Source organism: Pelobates fuscus, chromosome 5 (assembly GCF_036172605.1).
Source record: "Pelobates fuscus isolate aPelFus1 chromosome 5, aPelFus1.pri, whole genome shotgun sequence".
NCBI classification, from domain to species: domain Eukaryota; kingdom Metazoa; phylum Chordata; class Amphibia; order Anura; family Pelobatidae; genus Pelobates; species Pelobates fuscus.
In genome coordinates this window covers 124,616,916-124,637,625 of record NC_086321.1, presented here as the reverse complement: position 1 = coordinate 124,637,625, position 20,710 = coordinate 124,616,916, and the positions used below count along the sequence as shown (strand labels likewise).

General features: G+C 45.8%; 1 protein-coding gene across 1 annotated transcript in view; it reads right to left on the bottom strand.

Annotated features, from left to right (window-relative positions):
* Window positions 1-20,710, bottom strand: part of CUX2 (cut like homeobox 2) — a 403,117-nt gene that overhangs the window by 320,973 nt on the left and 61,434 nt on the right. The gene's annotated exons all lie outside the window — the stretch shown is intronic.

The window sequence follows — 20,710 nt, the reverse complement described above, 5'->3', positions numbered from 1 at the left end:
ATGCTGCACGCTCCAGAGCAGCTTCCGTATATGTGTACTGCACCCGGTCATGTGACCCGACACACAGTGATGACCTCAGAGACCACAAGGGAGGGAAGAAACTTCTCATAGAAACATAGAATGTGACAGCAGATAAGAACTGTAAAGGAGCTCCCCGTACTCCGACTGATGTACCCTCCGTTGATGGACGCTTCCTAGCTTGCGCCGGACACCACAACCACTGCAGACTCCACAACCGCCGTAGCTTGACTGGAGTCTCACCATCTTCTTTCCACCCTGGATCAGCTTCTGTCCTACAGGACCGTGTGGGAAAGACCTCTTCCTTCCACCCTGTATGAACCTCCAACATCCAGGACTGTGTGGGGAAGACCTCTCCTCCAAGGAGCACGTATCAGGAACAAGCTCTTAAAAGAGCTAAGTGATTCAAGCTCAGAGAAGTATGCAGAGCATAGCAATCCCCAGTGTGATTATAACAGCTCCCTCCAATAACGAGACAAGGCTACGTTTTGAGAGATCAAGAAGAACTGTCTAAAACTTTATTTTACTTGGGACTAGCCCATATGGTCATTAACATTGCTGTGAAAACTCAATAAAATTACAAACCGTCAAATCATAGCAGGCAACATACAGTGACTTATTATAACATAATTACATATTGATAAATGGGTGGGGAAAACCATAATTAACACAAAATGTCTCTCCTGCATGCAGAATTAGCGATATGCAAATCTACCTGAATATGCAAATTACCAGTCTAGCTATTCAGGTAGTGCATATTACTGTTGCTACCAACAGAGGGCACTACACAAGCTCCATAGCCAAATCCACCTAGCTGGTAGCAATCCTCAGCAGTACAGGAGAGCAGGCAATACATTTCACAGTATATACACACACACTATAAACAATTACATTACACACACCCTGCACCTATAATGGGTACAGGGTGACTAAAACATAAGAGAAATAAAGCAACCTACATAAATAGTCTGTCTGAAGGTAGAATAGGGGCTTTAAAGCCAAATACATCAAAGAGTCATAGTCACAGGGGAGGAGGCTGGCAAGCAGGCCTCTCCAGGACCAAGTGTCGAAGGGCACTTCGTCACAAGAACCATTTGGCCCATCTAGTCTGCCCAATTCTCCCATGTGTTGTGGTTAACACTAATTTTGGATTAGCCAATCAGACACATCCTGTGTGTATATAAGCTAACCCCTCCCTTGCCTCAGTGCCTGTTGTGGTTTTTGGTTTACCATTGAGTGTTGCACTTGTTATTTGGATGCCCTGGTTACTGATATTTGGCTTTGACTCTCATTATTCCATCTCTCTATTTCCCTTGACCTTGGATCATGTTTTGACTATCCTTTTTTTGCATAACCCGACCATTCTAAGGATCGGTAGTAATTTTCTCTACTCTGTCCTGTCTGCATGTTAGAGTTCCCTAGTGAACGTTAATACATGTTAGTGTCCCTGAACCTATAGTGTTCTTTTAAGCAATTAGAGGATTCTGTAATTTTTTTACAGTTTTACATAAAAAAATGTAGGTATTGAAGCATTTCAGTTGCTAAGCTAATTTACCCACAATCCATCAGTTAAAAAAAAAAATTCACAGAAGGACAAACTGCAGACATCATGGACAAAGGAGACCAAAATGGACTCACCTAGATATGGAGATCCGGCACTAGAAAGAACTGATAATAAATATAAAAAGTGGCAAGGGGGAAGCATACTCATCAATATACAAGAGGCATAAGAAAAAGGAAGGGAAAGCTGAAACCATGACTTTAAAAAAAAACATGACAGCACTGCTTTAACAGAGGGCAGACAATAAAAAGGACCAACATAAAAAATTACATGAGAACACCAAGATGACTAGTACAGGTAGTCCTGCAAGCCTTCCAGATATCCTAGATCTTATCATCCTTTTTTTGTGTGGTTTTAATTAATTTTATGACATGTTAACAGGTATAGAGTTAGGAAGCAGTACAACATAACATCATGGCTGTGACAAACTCCCCTCTCCAAGTGAGTTTGCCACGAGCTCCTGGAGGAGCCTGCTTGCCAGCCTCCTGCCCACAGACTATGGGCCCTGCAGGGAAACCTGTAAAAGACCACCAAACTTGACCGACTGTTAGCACTGATTTCCCTGGAACGGTTTTGGTCATGAGGCCATGCTTGCGGTCGGTCAAAACTATGACTTCCAGGAAATTCCTGAACAGCTGCTCTGATCTGGGTGATGTTTGGATATGTTGTTCACCCAGATCAGGGGATATGTTGTATTTTGGGGGAGGTACCCAGCCAGGGGTACAGGGAGCTCCGTTACAATGGCATCATGTCACATGTAGACATTTGTGTAGGTCTGTGGTGGTCTCTAGCTAGTATAGCTCTTATTGGGTGCCTTACATGGCAAAACCAGATGGTGGGCGGTAGAACCATTGTTGACGAGTGGTGTGGCTTTGACCATCCATCTGGGTTTCTATTTTTTGTTTTTAACCATATATAACAGTTTTTTGTATTTAATCTAAATATTTTAATTATCATTGACATCATGCTGAACAAATATGTGACTTTGGGAAGCATGCATCATTTCAAGGAAAACTCCAAACACCCTAACCACTACAGTATCATGTAGTAGTTATGGTGCCAGAGTGTTCTGGTGCCTCCGCACTGTATGTAGTCAAACTGTTTTAGAAATAGCTGGAGGAGGGTTTTTTGTTTGTTTAAAAAAACAAATATCGAATGTGAAAGCTACTTACTTTTTTTTTTAAATTCTTTATTTTTTCGTGCATAGGTGATAAAGGTAACATTTTAGCTAGCAATGCCACAACAGCTATCGCCAGAAATTCAGTAGACAAAGAAAAACATTTGCATGGCATGAATAACAGTGCACTTTTTTTTTTTTTTGGAAAGGAAGAAGAGTATACAGTAGCGTGATGCATATCGTAGTGTGTGTGACTCACTAAGTGATGAACTGTAACATGCTTAGTTGTTGCTTCTAACGTGTGTACAGGTATTAGCTCAAAATATTTAAGAGTGTGTCTGCCTAATGAACATAGATTAGGTCAAGGAAAAGTTAGCTTGCAGGCAGACCTGCAGTTTATCAAATGTATAGTTCTCATGGCATATACGTTGTCAAAGAATGTAAGGAGCCTGGTATGACAGTCCGCTGGTGCCTAGCCGATGCCCAATCTAGAGGCCTTAACTTGGGCTCTGGGATGGACGCCCGTGGTCATGGATGCTGCAGGGACTCCTCCATTGCCTCCCAGTCCTGTGTGAGTGCCTTGGGTGGGGGGGGATGTATGCCTTGTGGTGTGACAGTGTCTCCGCTCCCCTTGCTGTTTGGCGAGTGTGAGGTTCAGTGTGTCCCTTTGATGTACAGGTGTAGCTCTTCAGAGTGCTGGTTGCGGCTGTGCATCGCTGCATTGGGGTGGAGTGTTGACCGGCTTTCTGGCCTTCGCCTGGTGTAGGCCGGGTGCGGGCCCCTCGAGTGCGCCAGTTAGTTTGTGGGGCGGCAGGCAGAGTTTGGTGGCTCTCCGAGCTTGTCTGGACTCAGGCTTGCAGTAACGGGTGCTGGGTCTGCTGCCTTTAAGTCTGGGTAGAGCTTTTATGACCTTCTGCAGCTTCGTGTCAGTCGGTGGCGTAGCCTTGCGTTTCAACGCTGGTGCTTTTGTGTGAGCAGTGGCGGGCCGTCGAGGGAACGCTGCGGCTGCATGGTTTTGTGCCAGTATGGCCTCCCACCGTGTCCAGAAGAGGTCAAATGCCGCTGCTATGCGGTCCTCCTGATGGCTCACGTTAGGCATCCACGCTGAGAGAGGTTGGGCAGGTGGGGGCATGGAGGCTCGGTCGGCGTCCGCCATCTTGGCCTCTGGGTAAGTGCTGCTTGCAATCCCGGTAGCTTGTGGGGTTCTGTAGCCCTGTGGAGTCTGGACCGGGATAACCCCCGCCGGTCCATGGGGGGGGGAACAGGGGCCCTTAGTCGTCGAGGTGGCTAGTCGCGGCGGTGGGAGGGCGGCCGTCCCTCCCGCGCTCGCCTTGTGAGTAGGCCTCGATTGCGAAAGTAGGTCACAGCATCGTTTGAGGGGTAACATTCTGTTCCGCTTGAAGTCCCTTTACGGTTGGTGACCGTTGTGGCCCGATTAGTGGCTTTTTGAGCGTAAGATTTGCTATAGAGTGTAGCTTATTGCAGGAGCTTGTGAGGTTCACGTCCTCCCTGCTCAGCAGTCAGGCCCCGCCCCGAAAGCTACTTACTTGATCACAAAAAAGTGAATTCCGAACTTAATCCGGCACCTAGCACAAGTTAATAATTTAAACAAACCTTGTTATGTAATCAAATCTTTGTAATAGGGCAAATAATTCCGGTGTTCCAGAGGAAGACCAAATTGAAATGAATGGGATTGGTCTAAGCTAAAAAAAAAAAGGGGCAGTGTTGTCCATAAAAAGGGAGAGGACCGAAATTATTGGGTGGAGCCAGACACATTGAGGAACAGAGGGGTTTCAATCAGAGGCTCAGTCAAACCCAACTTTAAAAGTTTTTTGTCCATTTGGAATAAAGTTTTAAAGGAATAAACCCTATAACATTTTGTGCATATAAACTCCACGTTCCCTGTGTGTTGCTTTTGCCATAAACATTTTTGAGGGCTAGTGCACAAGGTAGTATAATAATTGCTAACTCTTGGACCCTGATGTCTCCATAACATTAAGCCAGTCTATTAATGATAAATGAACACAAATATCTGGTTTCTAATGATAGCTGTCTTAGAGGCAGCGCTGTTCACTGGAATTAGAAAGTGGGGCTTGAAAACATGACCTGGCCAGTTCATTGTGACAAATAAAGCAGTTCCTCTCTTATAGAATAGGAAATTACACTAAGGAGATTTGATTTACACCAGAGCATTCAACCGAACTGAGAAGCATTTGTTTATTCCAGAAATACTATTCTGAAATCTGGGAGGAATTTGGTATGTTCTGGTTTTCCTGTCCTGATCAATGCAGAATATTGAACATGAATTAGTACACATAGAAAGCCTGTCTGTCTTTCCTTATCTTAATTAAGGGGGAAAAAACAAGGAAATAACTTGAATTACATACAACTGGGCAAACATTACAAATGGAAAAGGAAGATAAATAGAAATATTGTTTAAACTCTCCTCTGCTTTGCATTGTTTCCCTACCTCCCAACATTTCGAGCGATGTCATTACGATGGGTGGTCTTACCCACTTCCTGGTGATGCCCTCTAGAAGGCCGGCCCACCCACTAAACGAGTGTCAGACAGTCTCCTGGCTGGCCCTCTACATGTAGGTCCAAGCAGGGCCGGTTCAAGGATTTTTGCCACCCTAGGCAAAATAAAAATTTGCCGCCCCCCCCCATGTGACATCACAATGCCCCACCCATATGATCTGCCATATGAACTAACGCCAGTGCTGCACACACTGTGTGTTTACATTAAAAGGCCTACAGGGACAGGCTATAGACACCGGAACCACTACATTAAGCTGCAGTGGTTCTGGGGACTATAGTGTACCTTTAATGTGAGGTAAATTGGAGATTAGTGTCACAAATAATATACTAGATTGCCTACTTACAACCAGATGTGGATAATGATGGGCTCTGCCTGCAGTCTGATGTAGAACAGGCTGTCTGGTGGCTGTTTGTAACTGTGGTCACAAAAGTCAATGTTCTGGGGGAAAGTCAAGTGAAGCAGCTCTATTTTGAGGGCCCACCCATAAGTCCACCTACATGTTCCACACATGAGTTTGCTCACAGGGAGTGGAGTGTGTAGGGGATGTGTTACGCGTTAGTGAGTAGAGGATCTAAAGTGTGTGCTTATGGAATGTAGTGCATAGGGATACCAGTTTGTGTAGGTGATGCAGTGTTTTTTTTTGTAAGGGATAGAAAGCAGTTTGTGTTTGTGTGTAAGGGATGTTTTGTTTGTTTCTGGTTGTGTTTAAGAGATGTATTGTGTGAATCTGTATTTGCATGTGTAAGGGATGCAAGGTTTGTGTCTGTAAGGGGTGCATTAAGTGTGTGTGCATTGTGTCTCTGTGTGTGGGATGCATTGTGTGTTTCTGTGTATGTATAGGGAAGCATTGTGTGTGTAGTGTGAAAGAGAGTTTGTGGGGTAGGACAGGGGTTGAGTCCTACCAGCTCCTTTGTGCTTCTTTTTCCCCGCTTCCTCAGCCTCTCCCCCCGCTTGTTCCTTACTGCTCTCCCCTCCTGTCCCTTAGAGCTCTCCCCTGCCCCACTGTCCCTTAGTGAGCTCCCCGCCCACTTTCCCATAGTGCTCTCCCCTCCCGTCCCTTAGAGCTCTCCCCTCCTGTCTCCTAGTGCTCTCTCCTACCCCCCCATAGAGCTCTCCCCTGCCCCTTAGTTGTCTCACCCCCCCCTTCTCCCTCAGTGGTCTCTACTCTTCTCCCCCGCCTCCCTTAGTGTACTCTCCTCTTCTCCCTCCCCTTCTATTAGTGATTTCTCCTATCCCACCTCCTCATTAGTAGTCTCTGCTCTCCTCTGCCCCCACCCCCCCCAGTGGTCTTTCCTCCCCTTTCCATTAGTCGTCCCTCCTCCCACCCCTTTCCATTAGTGGTCTCTCCCCTACTCCCCTAGTGGTCTCTCCTCTGTCCCTTCGTTGTGTCTCCTACTCCCCACCCTTAGTGGTCTCTCCCCTCCCCCTCCCCCTTAGTGGTCTCTCCTCTCCCCTCACCCTTAGTGGTCTCTTCTCACCTGCCCCTCCCCTAGTGGCCTCTCCTCCCCCTCCCCTAGTGGCCTCTCCTCCACCCTCCTCTAGTGGTCTCTCCTCACCCCTTCCCCCCCACTTCTTTAGTGGTCTCTCCTCACCCCCCTCCTGCTGATCCCTTATGGACACTTCGGCCCAGGCAGTGCTGCAGCCGCCTGAGGGGCACCCTAGGCGACTACCTAAGTCGCCTATAGGAAGCGACGGCCCCTGGGCCAAGCAGAGAGCACAGCTAAAGTGTTTTCTGCATGGTCCTAATGCATGCTGCACAGTGTGAGTGCATGCAGACAATTCCCTTGTGTCCCCAGATGAGGGATCCAAATTCAGGATGGTGGGACAGGACCCCAAAAATAGGACTATACCGCCAAAAGTGTGAACGTTGGTAATACAGTTTCTCTATGCTGATTGCCAGATCCAAAGAGCAAAGCTTGTAATAATGAAGGAGAGTGAGCTAAGATGGAGGCAACCGGTTGCAGGATAAAACAGACAAATTTGCTTGGAATCTAGGAGCCAGCTAACAAAGTTAGGAGCCAGTTTTTTTTTTTTTTTTTTAAGCTAACCGTTACATTGTCAACGACAATTCTTAATGGCACTCTATAGTCATCAGAACCACTACAGCTTATATGTCCCTGCACGTTTTTCAATTTACCCACTTCCTTTTCAGAGAACAAATCAAAATGAAAACATATTTGGAGAGAGGGATAGAATAGGAAACAATTGGTTTACGTGACCGAGCCACTTTAAGAATTGAAATAGAACGAAAAGTAAGCAAAGCCATATTATGTGTTAGTCTGTGAATTCCTCCTTCATTGTCTCTACATATATTAATTTCACCATGTTCTCATCTTGTTTTAATATATTATCACTAATCATCATAATTTAAATACTAAACTCAAAAAAAGTCAGACAACAAGAAATAAAATGCTTATTTTTTCACAGTTTTAAAGGAACACTGAGGCTCGAGTTAAACCCCAAACATACTGCTCCCTTTTTAAAAGCATTAGGGAGATGATAAAAACACAGCTACTCAACTTTAATTTCCTTAATTTGCTGCAGTTCTGCCACTTTTAGTGTTCAGGAAATGGCTGATAGCACTACTAATGATCTTAGTGGAAGAGCCATACACATTGCATAAAACTCTGCACAGCCCAGTCCTGGTTGCTAGACTTCTCTTCACAAAGAGCCCCTTTACGGCTTGTATAACATAGGCACACCATGCGTGCACACACTGTACAGAAACTTGTATGGCTAGGGGATGCATAGTTTGAGAGGTGGTGGTGTCAATTTATACCTGCAGCTATAATTATTAGTATGAAGGAAGACAGGGACAGGTGTGATGCAGCCGCCGGCTGGGGAAGGAGGGAGACAGGAGAGGACCCGCAGGAGCTCTACCTTGCAGCTCCGCAGGGTTCCTCTTGTGAGATCCAGAGCATTGCCATGGCAATGCTCCAGGTCTCGCGAGAGTGAACTCTAGCCCCATAGGCACACCTCACACACACAGCATCCTCACTCACACACATCAACCTCACAGATGACCCTCACTCACACATACAGCACCCTCACACATACAGCACACCTCACACACACAGCACCCTCACCCCCACAAACACATACAGCACACCTCACACACACAGCACCCTCACCCCCCACAAACACATACTGCACTCCCGCTCACACACACACACTGCACCCCTCACACACTATACTCACAGCAGCCCTCAAACACACACAATACTTCCAAACATATATGTATATATACTACAGAACCCCTCACACACATACTGCACCCCTGAACACATTACATTCCAGATACACACTAGATCCCTTACCCAACTCTGGATCATCTACACATATACACACACTAGATCCCTATATACACTCTGAATCTCCTACACACACACACACACACCTCCTAGATCCTTCAAACACACACAAGATCCCCTACACACACACACACACACTTCACCACCTACACACACTACATTTCTGACATACACACTCAGGATCCCCTATGCACACACTAGATTCCTTGTAAGCAAACACATACTACATTCCCTAAACACACTCTTTACAACCCCTACATCACCTACACACACACACTACAGCCCATTTGCGCACACCTGCTACATCCCCTATACACACGGTGCCCCCTATACACACACTCTCTACAGCAACTAGACACATATACATTACACCACAAACAGAACATGACTGAAACCGACCTATTACCACAAAAGCACACCACAATCAGCTCACTCTACAAACACGCAATCCCATAAGCAGGCTCCAAACACCTGCACAGTACACATTCCTGACATTTTTGTCTCCTGGTATCCCATTTATAGACACACCAGATACAAGTTACAAGGAAACACAACGCAAGCATGTTATTAAATTTGCTTGCGCTGTGCAGAACGAACACAGGGCCTTCTGGAAGAGCATTGAACCAACATGCTCACTTTGAGATGGGGCATGCCTGTCATTGGGGGGAGAAAAGGTAGCCACTTAGTAACAAACACTGGCCAGAATTAGCATTCAGTTTTTTTGTGGTTTTTTTGCATTTTTCACACACAAACAAATATGAACTCAAACTTTGGCCAGTGTTTGTGACTAAATGGCTACTAAAAAAGACTGGACATATCCCATTTGTAATACCTTGGGTTGTCTACTTTTGCATATGGTATGCCATCATGGGGTGATTTTCATTCCTAGGCTACCATACGGTCTCAAAGGCAACATAACCAGTCTGGCAAATTTCAATGTGTATAAACTGAAAAATTTAATGTGCTATATTTGACCCAGTAACTTTCCAAACCACCATAAAACCTGTACATAGAGGGTACTGTTTTACTCATGAGACATCGCTGAATACAAATATGTGTACTTTATTGCAGTAACATCTAACAGTATTGTGACATTCACAGCTAAAATGCCATGCATATCTAAAATAAAATAACACCATTTCTTAATTTCTCAATTTGTTTATATTCTATTCAAATTAAATTATGATTAATATACAAATGTTTGATGTAACCTGAAAGCCCTGTTTCTCCTGAACAAAATGATATATAAGTGTGGGTGCACATAATATGGAAGAGGTGAATTGCGCCTGAACAGATATACAGTATAGCGCAAAGTCAAGTTTTTGTTGACGTTTTGTTTTGATCACAACTTGTACAACTGCCTCAGTCCTTAATGGGGTTAAATTATATCAGCACTGTGAAATTAGATTTTTACTCAATAATAAAAATAACTGTTTATGTTCAAAGTTTAGTATATTGCTTGCATCTTTCAGACTCTGGGAGAAAGAGCAATATTTGCTTAAAAAAAAATAACATCACACAAATGTAATAGTTTCATTTTGAAAGATAAATGTTTATTTATACAAAATCTACATAAACAGACATGAATTGGTTAATCTTGAAGAAAACCAGACAGAGCAATGACTTCCACATAATAACCATGGGATTAATGTGCAATAAGGAATAGGATATAGCCATTATGTCTTACCATACTGCTTTTACATTTACACTACAATTCTGTTGATTAGAGAAGAAAACCTGCCAATGTTATTAGCATTTCAAAGCACTTTTAGCTGCCTTGGTTAAATAATTATTGAGAGGCCGAACTCCACAAGCCAAGATGCTGTTCTGCGTTCCCCAAAGGGAAAACAATATAGATCATACTTCTTAAGGAGAGGTCATCATTACATGTATACATCAGGGATGGTTAAACTACAAATGAGCTGCTTGGCCAGCAATAGTCAACAAAGGGATCATAGACCTAAAAAAAAACACCTATTCCGAAATAAGTATCTGTATAATCAAAATGCAGACCTCCCACTGCAAAATAACATTATAAAGGGTGTATGTGTCCTTGGAAAGCTCGCTGGGTTATTTACTAAAGTGAATTCAGAGTGAAGTGAAAATGAATTTCAAATTTAAGGTCAAAATAGGCAAACTGGAAAAATTCTCTAAGTCAGCTATGCTTTCAGTATGGCCAGTGCTGTATTTACCGCTGACAAGGCATTTGCCTTCGGCGGCACTTTCAGGGGGGGTGGCAAAAAACGCAGCCCCCCAATTGCCCCGGCAAACGCCTTGCTAGCCTCTTGTCCTGGGGGGCCCAGGAGTTGGCCGGCTGGCCACCTCAAGGCCCTCCGAGGCTGGCGTCACTCCGGCTCAGGCATCACTAAGAGGCGCACGAGGGAGTGAACAGGGAGATCAGAGCTCCCTCGCCGCCTCCACTATGAGTGAGCCTGCCTGCCTGCCCCACAGCCGGCATGCCTGCCAGCCCAGCCAGCAGCAACACCACTGGACCCCAGGGAAGAATCAACTCCAGCACTCCCAAAGGTAGAGAGGCTGGGTGGATTGAATAAAAAAAAAAAAAAGTAAAAATTGTGTGTGTGTCTGTTATGAGAGTGTGTCTGTTAGTGAGTGTCTGCTAGTGAGTGTGTTCTGTTAGTGAGTGTGGTAGCTTGTGTCAGTGAGTGTGTTAGTGTGTATGTGTGTGTGTGTCTGTTAGTGAGTGTTAGTGTTTCTGTCTGTTAGTGAGTGTGTTAGTGTGTATGTGTCTGGCACTGAGAGACTATATATGTTTTTTTCAGTGAGTGTGTATGTGTGTTTGTCAGTGTGTGTATCTGTCACTGAGTGTGTGTTTCAGCATGTGTATCCGTGTCTGTCAGTGTGTATATGCGTGTCTGTCAGGGAGTATGTGTGTTTGTCAGTTTGTATCTGTCAGTGAGTATATGTGTGTCCCATTATGTGTGATGTGTGTCTGGCACTGAGTGAGTGTGCGTCTGTCAGTGAGTGTGTATGTGTCTGTAGGTGAATGTGTGTCTGTCAGTGAATGTGAGTGAGTGTAACTGTGAATCAGTGAGTGTGTATGTTGGTGAATGTGTATGCTTCAGTGAAAGTGTGTGTTGGTTAAACAGTGTGTGTGTGTGACAATGACTGTGTATCTGTAAGTGAGTATGTCAGTGCATGCATCAGTGAGGGTGTGTGTCTGTCAGCAGGGCCAGTGCAAGGATTGTTAGCTACACAGGTGAAGACACATTTTGACGCCCCCCACCCTTTAAAAAAAAAATGAAAAATGTGTCTTCACCTGTGTCTCTCGTAAACCCCTCTTTTGCATTTTTTACCCTCTTTATTGTATTTTATCACCCCTTTACTATGTCTTACTCCTGCTTGTGTGTCTCTTACCCCACTTTGTATCTCAGACCCTTTGTGTGTCTCTTTCAGGAGCTGTGGAGGGGGTGACAGAAGCTGTGGAAGGGTGACAGGCCACAGCGGCTGTGGTCAGATGGTCAAGAGCTCAAGAGGGGGGCACGGAGGCTGCTGTGGGGGGCACAAGGGCTGTGGTGAGAGGTGCAGGCCCTGAGAGGGGGGCACAGGAGCTGTAGAGGGGACACACAGGAGCTGTAGAGGGGACACACAGGAGCTATAGAGGGGGGGGGCTGGAGCTAGAGAAAAGGGGGGAGACAGGAGCTAGAGAAAAGGGGGGAGACAGGAGCATGAGTGGAGGGACAGGAGCTGGAGTGGGGCGGCAGGAGCTGGAGTGGACAGGAGCTGGAGTGGGGGGGGGGGGCAGGAGCTGGAGAGAGGAACACAGGAGCTGTAGAGTGGGGGGGCAGGAGCTGGAAAGGGGGATATAGGAGCTGTAGAGTGGGGGGCTGGAGCTGGGGGGAGACAGGAGCTAAAGAAAGGGGTGGACAGGAGCTAGAGAAGGGGGGACACAGGAGCTGGAGAGGGGGACACAGGAGCTGTAGAGTGGGGGTCTGGAGCTGGGGGGAGACAGGAGCTGAAGAAGGGAAACTGGAGCCTGCAGCCATCACACAGCGGCAATTGAAGTCAGCCGGTTTATGGCAGGAGGAGGAGGCGTGACTTTCCCTGCTTTTCTGGGAGAAGAGCAGAGGAAGTCACGCCCCCTCCTCCTGACATCATCAGGAAAGGCCGACTTCAATTGCTGCTGTGTTATGACTGCATGGAGAGTGAGGTAATTTGGGATGCAGATTTTTGCGCCCCCTTGCTCTGGCGCCCGAAGCAAGGGGGCGCCAGAGCAGTTTTGTTAAGCCTAGGGCAGCACAAAACCAGAATACACCACTGCGTATGGCTACTCTGGCCTAAATTTTAAATTTACTTTGAAATACCACTTCCCTATTTGTTTTCCACATGTTCTCAAGGCCAGAGAAACAATAAGTCTAATCAGGCAAGACCACAACGAAGTATTCAAGGGGCCACTTGATATCAATGTGGTGGCCCATTACAACATGCCATTTGTATTAACACTAACAGGGTTATTTTCTAAAGTGAGAGGTCAAGGTGAATTGCCAATTTAACTTAGAATTCTTACTTTAGTGAATATGTGTGCGTGTGTTGATCTGCTTCATGTATGTGCACGTTTATGTTTGAGTCTTCTTGACATGTATATTTATATACTGATATATAACTCCCACACATATAATAGCTGCATACTAATATGTAATTGCAAATACACACATTTGTATACTGACTCATAAGACCACACATTTAAATATACACAGACAGAAGCTGATGGCACCACCAAAACAGTCATATACTGATAAGCTGGGATGTTAAAGGGACATTCCAGCCACCAAAACAACTTCATCTAAATGTTATGGTGCCAGGAGGCCCCTGGCATTTAAAGAAACTAAGCTTTTACAAGCCAGTTTAGTGAATGTAAATTCACTGATTGGCTGAGAGCATTAACTGATCGCTCTCAGCCAATCAGCTGCACCCCTGCCCAGTAGGACTCTGCTCTTCCTCAATCCAAAAATTCAGAAGCCGGAAGCCGCACAGGGGTGGGGGAGACCAACACTGGAGGAAACTTTGGGGTAAAACCGTTCGAGAATAGTAAGAGTCAATCAAAGGCATCCTGGCACCATAACAACTTCACTCAGATGGAGTTGTGTTGGTGCCTGGAGTATTCTTTAATGGTAGAGTGAATGGTCAGACACTCATGGTCAAGCAGTCTGAACTGGACCTACTCGTATTCTGCTGGGGTTTTTTGATACATATATTGGAAAGTACATCATCTGCATACAGAGGATTTAATTATGGATATCGGTCAGTCCTGACTAGGTTTCCATGGGGACTTGAAAAGACACAACGTGGGATGTTTGCAAATATTGCAAAGTTATATAACATTCAATATTGTAAAGTATAAAATCCTGATAGTATATAAAGTGAGAGTGTATGTAAGTCACAGCCAGGTAAGCATGATAGCTAGCCACGCAGCCCTGCAAGCTAGCCAACCAGGACTGGCCACGAGCAAAACGTTTTAAAAATGGAGAAACATCCTTCAAAGGCCTCAACTATATGTTTCTTCTACCTGTAATTAATAACCCTATAATAAAAATAGATCAAATATAGCTGGGTATTCTTATATCAGGGTGCCATGTGGTTCTACATGAGAGGAGGTGTGAAAAGATTTCTCAGATTTAGACAGCACAGATGTCCAACTTGGATTTCCTACAATTATAGTTTGGCTGCATTTAACTTTGGAAGAGGATTATGTGAACTGTAGTCTAACTACAGCTGGATGGCAACACTTCAGACCCTCCAGACGCTGAAGTTATACAGAAGGATGCTTGGTGGAAACATATAGTTGAGAAGTGTTTTAGAAAATTGGTAGTGCACTTCTGGAAGTATAAAGATCTCGTAAAACCTGGCAGGACTCTTCTTCGAGTGTGTGTTTGGAAAAAAAAGCTGGAGAGTTTTTAGGCTTTTTTAGAATGCAGACAATGTATGAAGAATGAGGATTACCAGGAGTGATTTCTACATTAGTCTCGGGCATGGTATCCCCTCCACCCTCCCTTAAAAGAAATCGAACATTACAGATTTACAGTTAACATCTTTCATTCTAGATATGTTTTGTATTGATTCTTCAGATCTGCTCCTTCGACAAGTACACAAAGCAGTCCTAAGTATAATAACAATTATCATTCTAATGGATTTGTCTCTCTGGAGAAAAACTTGCTTTTCTTTTTTTCCACCTCTCTACAATAAAAGCACTTTTCAGAGGAGCATATTGCAGTCTGCAATACAATGAGGTAACTTTCTAACACATTAACTATTTGGCTGGAAAAAAAAAATTGAGGAGAATCGTTGCATGATCTGGCATAGTATTGATGAGCAAATTGTTTAAGGACAAAAGACTGGACTGTGATAGCATTGATCAGGACATGTCATTATTAAGCCACCGAGTCACTGTGTGATGAAGCCCTGCCCAGTACTACCACAGATTAATAAATGAACCTCTTAGTGTTTACTTTTAACTAAATAATTTCATATAGTTCGATCAATATGGGGCTCAATTATTTATTTCTACACACTGTAGCCAAACAGCAAACAAATGCATAGTCTGGAAAATATTTGTTGTTCCGTGTGCCTATGATGCAAAGCTGGCATTAGTACACTTTAAAGAGCAAAATATGTCATCTGTGAATTGTGCTCCCAAAACTGATTTTAGATGTATTGATCATGTTTATTTTTTGCAAGGTTTGTTGGCATAACCTTGAAAGTACAGTGGCCCCACACTTGAGGAAGTCACACACACCCATAATTTGAACAGGTACCTAGCTGACATGCTATCAAAGAAAGTCACAACCATCAGAACCATACACTCTAGCTTGCAGGATGTGAATTTCTCACAGCTATGTTTTATACTGGTGTATCAGTATTGCATTTTCTGTGTGTGACGCTCCATAACATTTTCAAACTAAGAAAAATTGTCATTTTTTTAAATTAAAAGTACACAATCACCAAGTAGTGATGTCCCGAACAGTTGTCCCGAACAGTTCGCCGCGATGTTCGGTCCGCCCCCTATTCATCATGGAGGTGGGAGGGTCTGGGAGGGAGGGTCTGCTGCTGATTGGCTGGAATGTGTCTGCTGACTGTGAGGTACAGGGTCAAAGTTTACTCAATGATGACGAATAGGGGGCGGACCGAACATTGCGCGTGTTCGCGGTCTATGTTCGCCGGCGAACGGTTCCCGGCGAACTGTTCGGGACATCGCTATCACCAAGTCATTCACCTGAGAGTTCATCAAGTAACAATCACGGTGATTACTCAATTCTGGCCCTTGTTCAGATTATCCTAAATTTTCTCTGTCTTGTTTTTTTATCATCGCCTCTATTAGTATTGATCATTTGGCTCATATTACCTATCTAGATTTGCCTGTTGGGAAGTACCCTAATTTCTGTAGTCTTACCTTCTATCCCATTTACGGGATGTTTCCATTGTTTTACATTTTCTCCTGTCTTCTCCTTTCTTTTGGGATGAACCAAAACTTTGCGTTGTCAAGGGTCTTCCTGTATGTTCAGTTACAGCACCTTTACATGTTCATGGTTGGGTCAACTTTTGGTTTCATATATCAAACCTTTCAAGAGCAGAGGCGTAGTTAGAAACCACTGGGCCTCCATGTGTTTCATTCATGCCCCCCAGAGTGAGTGTGGCATGGTTAGGGGGGCTATGGGGGTTAAGTATGACAACATTGGAGGGGTTCCAGTGATAGGGTGAAAAGGGACCAAGTAAAGGAGAATGAGGGTGACAGTACTAGTGAAGGTGAGTTTGATAGGGTGAATATAGCAGAGTGAGGTTCGGCAAGTATGGCATGGGTGAGTGACAGGATTGGGGGAATTATTGTGAGTGTGGCAGGGTGAAGGGGGGTAACAGTGTGTGTGGTGGGGTGACAGTTACACAGACACACGTGCAGATAAACAAACACACACTGACATACATGCAGATACACACCATATAACACATACAGATACATACATGGACACACATGCAAATACACAGACACTTAATGACAAACATACAGATACACAGAATGACAGTCATACAGATACAGTGACACACATACAGATACATAGGCAGACATTGATATACAGATATGCAGACATACAGATACACATGCAGACACACACATACAGAGACACATACAGACACACACGACACATACATACAGACATACACATACATACACACATATATACAGAGACAAACATACAGACACACACATACAGAGACATACATACAGACACACATACATTCATACATACATACAGACACACATACAAACAAACACATACATACTGACACACGTACATACAGACACACAAACACACACATGCTCTCTGACCTCAACAAAGGAGGCCGGTCACGCTGTTAAAGCGCCACGGCGCAGACCGGGCCCCTTGGAAATTCATTGCCATCGGGTGGGCCTAACAACATGGGCCACCCGATGGGTTCCTGAACATTGGAGTGACGGGCCCGGTTGATTGGATTGAACACTTCATGGACTTGTTGTGGATTATTCTTGCAGTTGCTCGACTTTTATTGTTCTTCGTTTGCACATTTTCTAATCTGGTTGACTTTCCGCAGAAGTAAAGAATAGGTGACTCTTGGGGACATTGTTCTTATACTGCTTTTTGATTGGTTGTACTGTTTCCATGTTAGTTTGCTGCTTATGGGGTGCAGTAAAGAGAGTATAAGCAACTATTTAAGTCCTGCCATTAAAATTAAGATAAATAATTTACCAAGGATAGAATAATCTGAACTTCTAATGTATATATTTTATTGTATATGGGTACCTTTAGAATTGTGTATGCTCTCAAAGTCATACTTGATACTGAGAAAAATCTCAATGCACCCTGATAAAGCAACAATAGATGAATAACTAAATACCCATAGTTTATATTGCTCAGCACACAGTATTAGCACCCAGAATTAGTATGGTGATCAGACAGCACTAGGGTACAAGCGGTGCAACAAATGCACTTGTATTAGTCACACTGCCTTTACGTACTTAATACCTAACAAATAGGGGTTACAAAGAGCAATTATGGGGCAAAGTTTTAAAAGTAAAGTAATCACAAGGAAACTAATCTAAGATTCATTTTAAATTCCCCAAATGCTCTTTAAAAGTAACCCCACAGTATCTAAATTATAGTACATTGCTGATAGGGGGCGTGGCCTAGCAGCGGAGCGGAATGGCTGCCTAATCTCTGAGCTCCTCCGTACTCGCCCTGCAAATCGCTAGAAAGCTGCCCCAAACGCAAAAATGGGGAAACACACCAAGGCTGGGGGTACCCCCAAACCAGCGGCCACCCGCCCACCTGCAATCCAGGCATCGGTCAGGCAATACATGACCACGCAGCCGGACCCATCTTCCCAGGCCTCCGCTGAGGCCTACCTGTACTCGGAGGCCTCATCCATGAGCCCGAACTCCCAGGTCGGCGACGCAAGCGGAGAACCCACAGAACACCCGCCGGCAGACTGGATGGCCCTGCTGAGAGCACTGCCTACCAGAGCTGATCTGACCCAAGCCACATCGGCCCTCCATGCCTCGATCCGGGCCGACCTCCAACTGATGAGAGCGGACATGCAGGGTATGGCGGACCGCATGGCGCGGCTGGAAGAGGAACAAGACAACCTTACTGTGGCCCACACAACCACAGAGTCCACGCTTCTCAGCCACACTGCCCACTTACAAGCCATGGCGCGCCATGTAGAAGATCTCGACAACAGGGGCCGCAGAAACAACCTGCGGATCCGAGGCCTACCTGAAGGCGAAGAACCCTCAACCCGGCTCACCGACACACTTACCTCCTTATTCAACGACCTTCTAGGCCGTCCTACGGACACGCCGATTGACTTTGTCCGTGCACACAGGGCATTAAGACCCAGAGGCCCTGAAGGAGCGCCGCCAAGAGATGTTATATGCTGCTTAACTATCTTCTCCCTCAAAGAAGACATACTACAGGCGGCTCGTAATGCGGGATCCATTACCCATGAGGACCACCCGATCCAGATATTTCCTGATCTCTGCCCGGCCACATTGGGCTACCGCAGGGCCCTGAAACCCCTCACTCGAGCCCTGACGGCCCAGAAGGTGAGATACCGATGGACTTTCCCGACCGGCCTAATTGCTCACACCCCTAATGGTCCCATGCCGGTACGCAACCAACAGGACCTGCAAGATCTCACCATTGAGCTCCAGCTACCACCCTTAAACATGCCTTGGCCGGACCCATTAGACTTCTACGTAGGCCCACCGAGGACGGCACGAGACGACCCACTGCCACAAAGAAGAACCAGATCTAGGCTGGAGACGGCGCGACCAGTCGGCAACACCCGCTGAGTTCCATGGCTCCTAAGAGACTCTGAGACCCACAGTTTGAGGTACCTGCCTATGAACAATGACCCGCTGGGGAGCTCCCCATAAGGTATCCCACAAACCACACTGAACTGCCGGACTCCCTCTCTTGTTACACTTTTGGGTGGGGGGCTGAAACGGGGGATTTGATGACTCTGCGGCTCACGCTATGCCCCGACTGCCACCCAGAAGGGGAACATTCTCTTAACCGGCTGCGTTGCCATGGAGGGATTGTCATTGCCACACCACCAAACACGAGCCGCAGAGACGGGGAGACTCGGTGCCACCGGCACATTTTGTGACTACTAATAACGGTGATATAGGGTCTTTGTCGGAGGGCCCAACCTCCCCCCCTATTGAAGTGGATGGGTATATACCATGGGGAAGGATAGGCAGGAGGGAAACACAACCACCACACACACGCCTGACGCTAGAGCTCAGGGCCACAACACGACACGCCACCCAACTAGACACGCCATGATGCTCGCACACACACACGACTCACAAGGCTCGAAGCCTGGTCCACACGACATGCATAATCGTTACGATACCCCACTCACAAGATCACAGATAACCTAGGGGCTAGAGTATTTTTTGGGCGGGGCGGGTAGGGGGTAGCCAGAGGGGCCTTCCACGTGGGAGTTTTTCTTTTTTTTTGTTGTCACCGCTGTAGGTGACCCCACGGGGAAACACCTCGTTTCTTTTCTCCTTTTTATCCTTTCCTCTCCCCTCTCTGAACCGGGACCCCGGAGAGAGACCGGATATACCCGAGAGGCATTCAGTAACCAGTAGGCCACGTTCCCACCTGGTCGGGGTGTCAGGTAGAAAGGCAAGGGGACTCGACCGAACCGCTAGTACGGACGGGACGACTCCACCTCGGCCTACACCCGAGCCATTATTTTGTATAGTGTTGTTTTACTGTTCATTGTTTACTTATTGTTTACAAAGTGTTTATTTTATTTTTCTTTTTTTTGTTGTCTCTGTATCTAATCCTAGGCACTTAAAGTCCGGCTGCGGTGTCCGCGTGGGGACTCGGGAAGGGGCCTCGTCAAGGACCACCCGTCCAGGTAACACCCTTTCCCTGTACCTCTGACACGCTCCTCCCCTGAACCCACCCACCACCTGAGTGGTACAGCAAACCGTAGGCCCACCATCTATCTGCCCGCACTACCCCTCTCAGAGTAGTCCACAGGTACTCCGTCATGCAGAACCCGACACCGGTAACCAGAGCAGACATCAACATTATCTCTATTAACGCCAAGGGCCTTAACCGACCTGAGAAACGATCACAGGCGCTCCGCCACTTTCACAGCCAAAGAGCCCACATAGTATTCATACAGGAGACACATTTCAAGGAAGGTCTGACACCTAGAATGACCGACAAACGGTTCGCCCAATGCTATCTCAGCAACAACCCCTTAGGTAAATCCAAAGGCACGGCCATCCTCCTTCATAAATCCCTACATTTCACACCCACAGCAACCATGAAAGATGACTGGGGAAGGTATATATGTGTTAAGGGAACGATAGCTGACCGTACGTACACGCTAGCCAACCTGTATGCTCCTAACACTGCGCAACACCGTTTTATGACTAAATCACTGAAAGCCATCATGGCCTTTACGGAGGGTTGTCTGATCATGGGAGGAGACCTAAATGTGGCCCTACAACCGAGCCTAGACACCTCTACGGGCACCTCGACGATACCCAGACATGTGTTGACCACTATCAACAAAACCCTTAGAGACCGACGCCTGACCGACTGTTGGAGAGCGACACACCCTGATGACAGAGACTTCACCTTCTATTC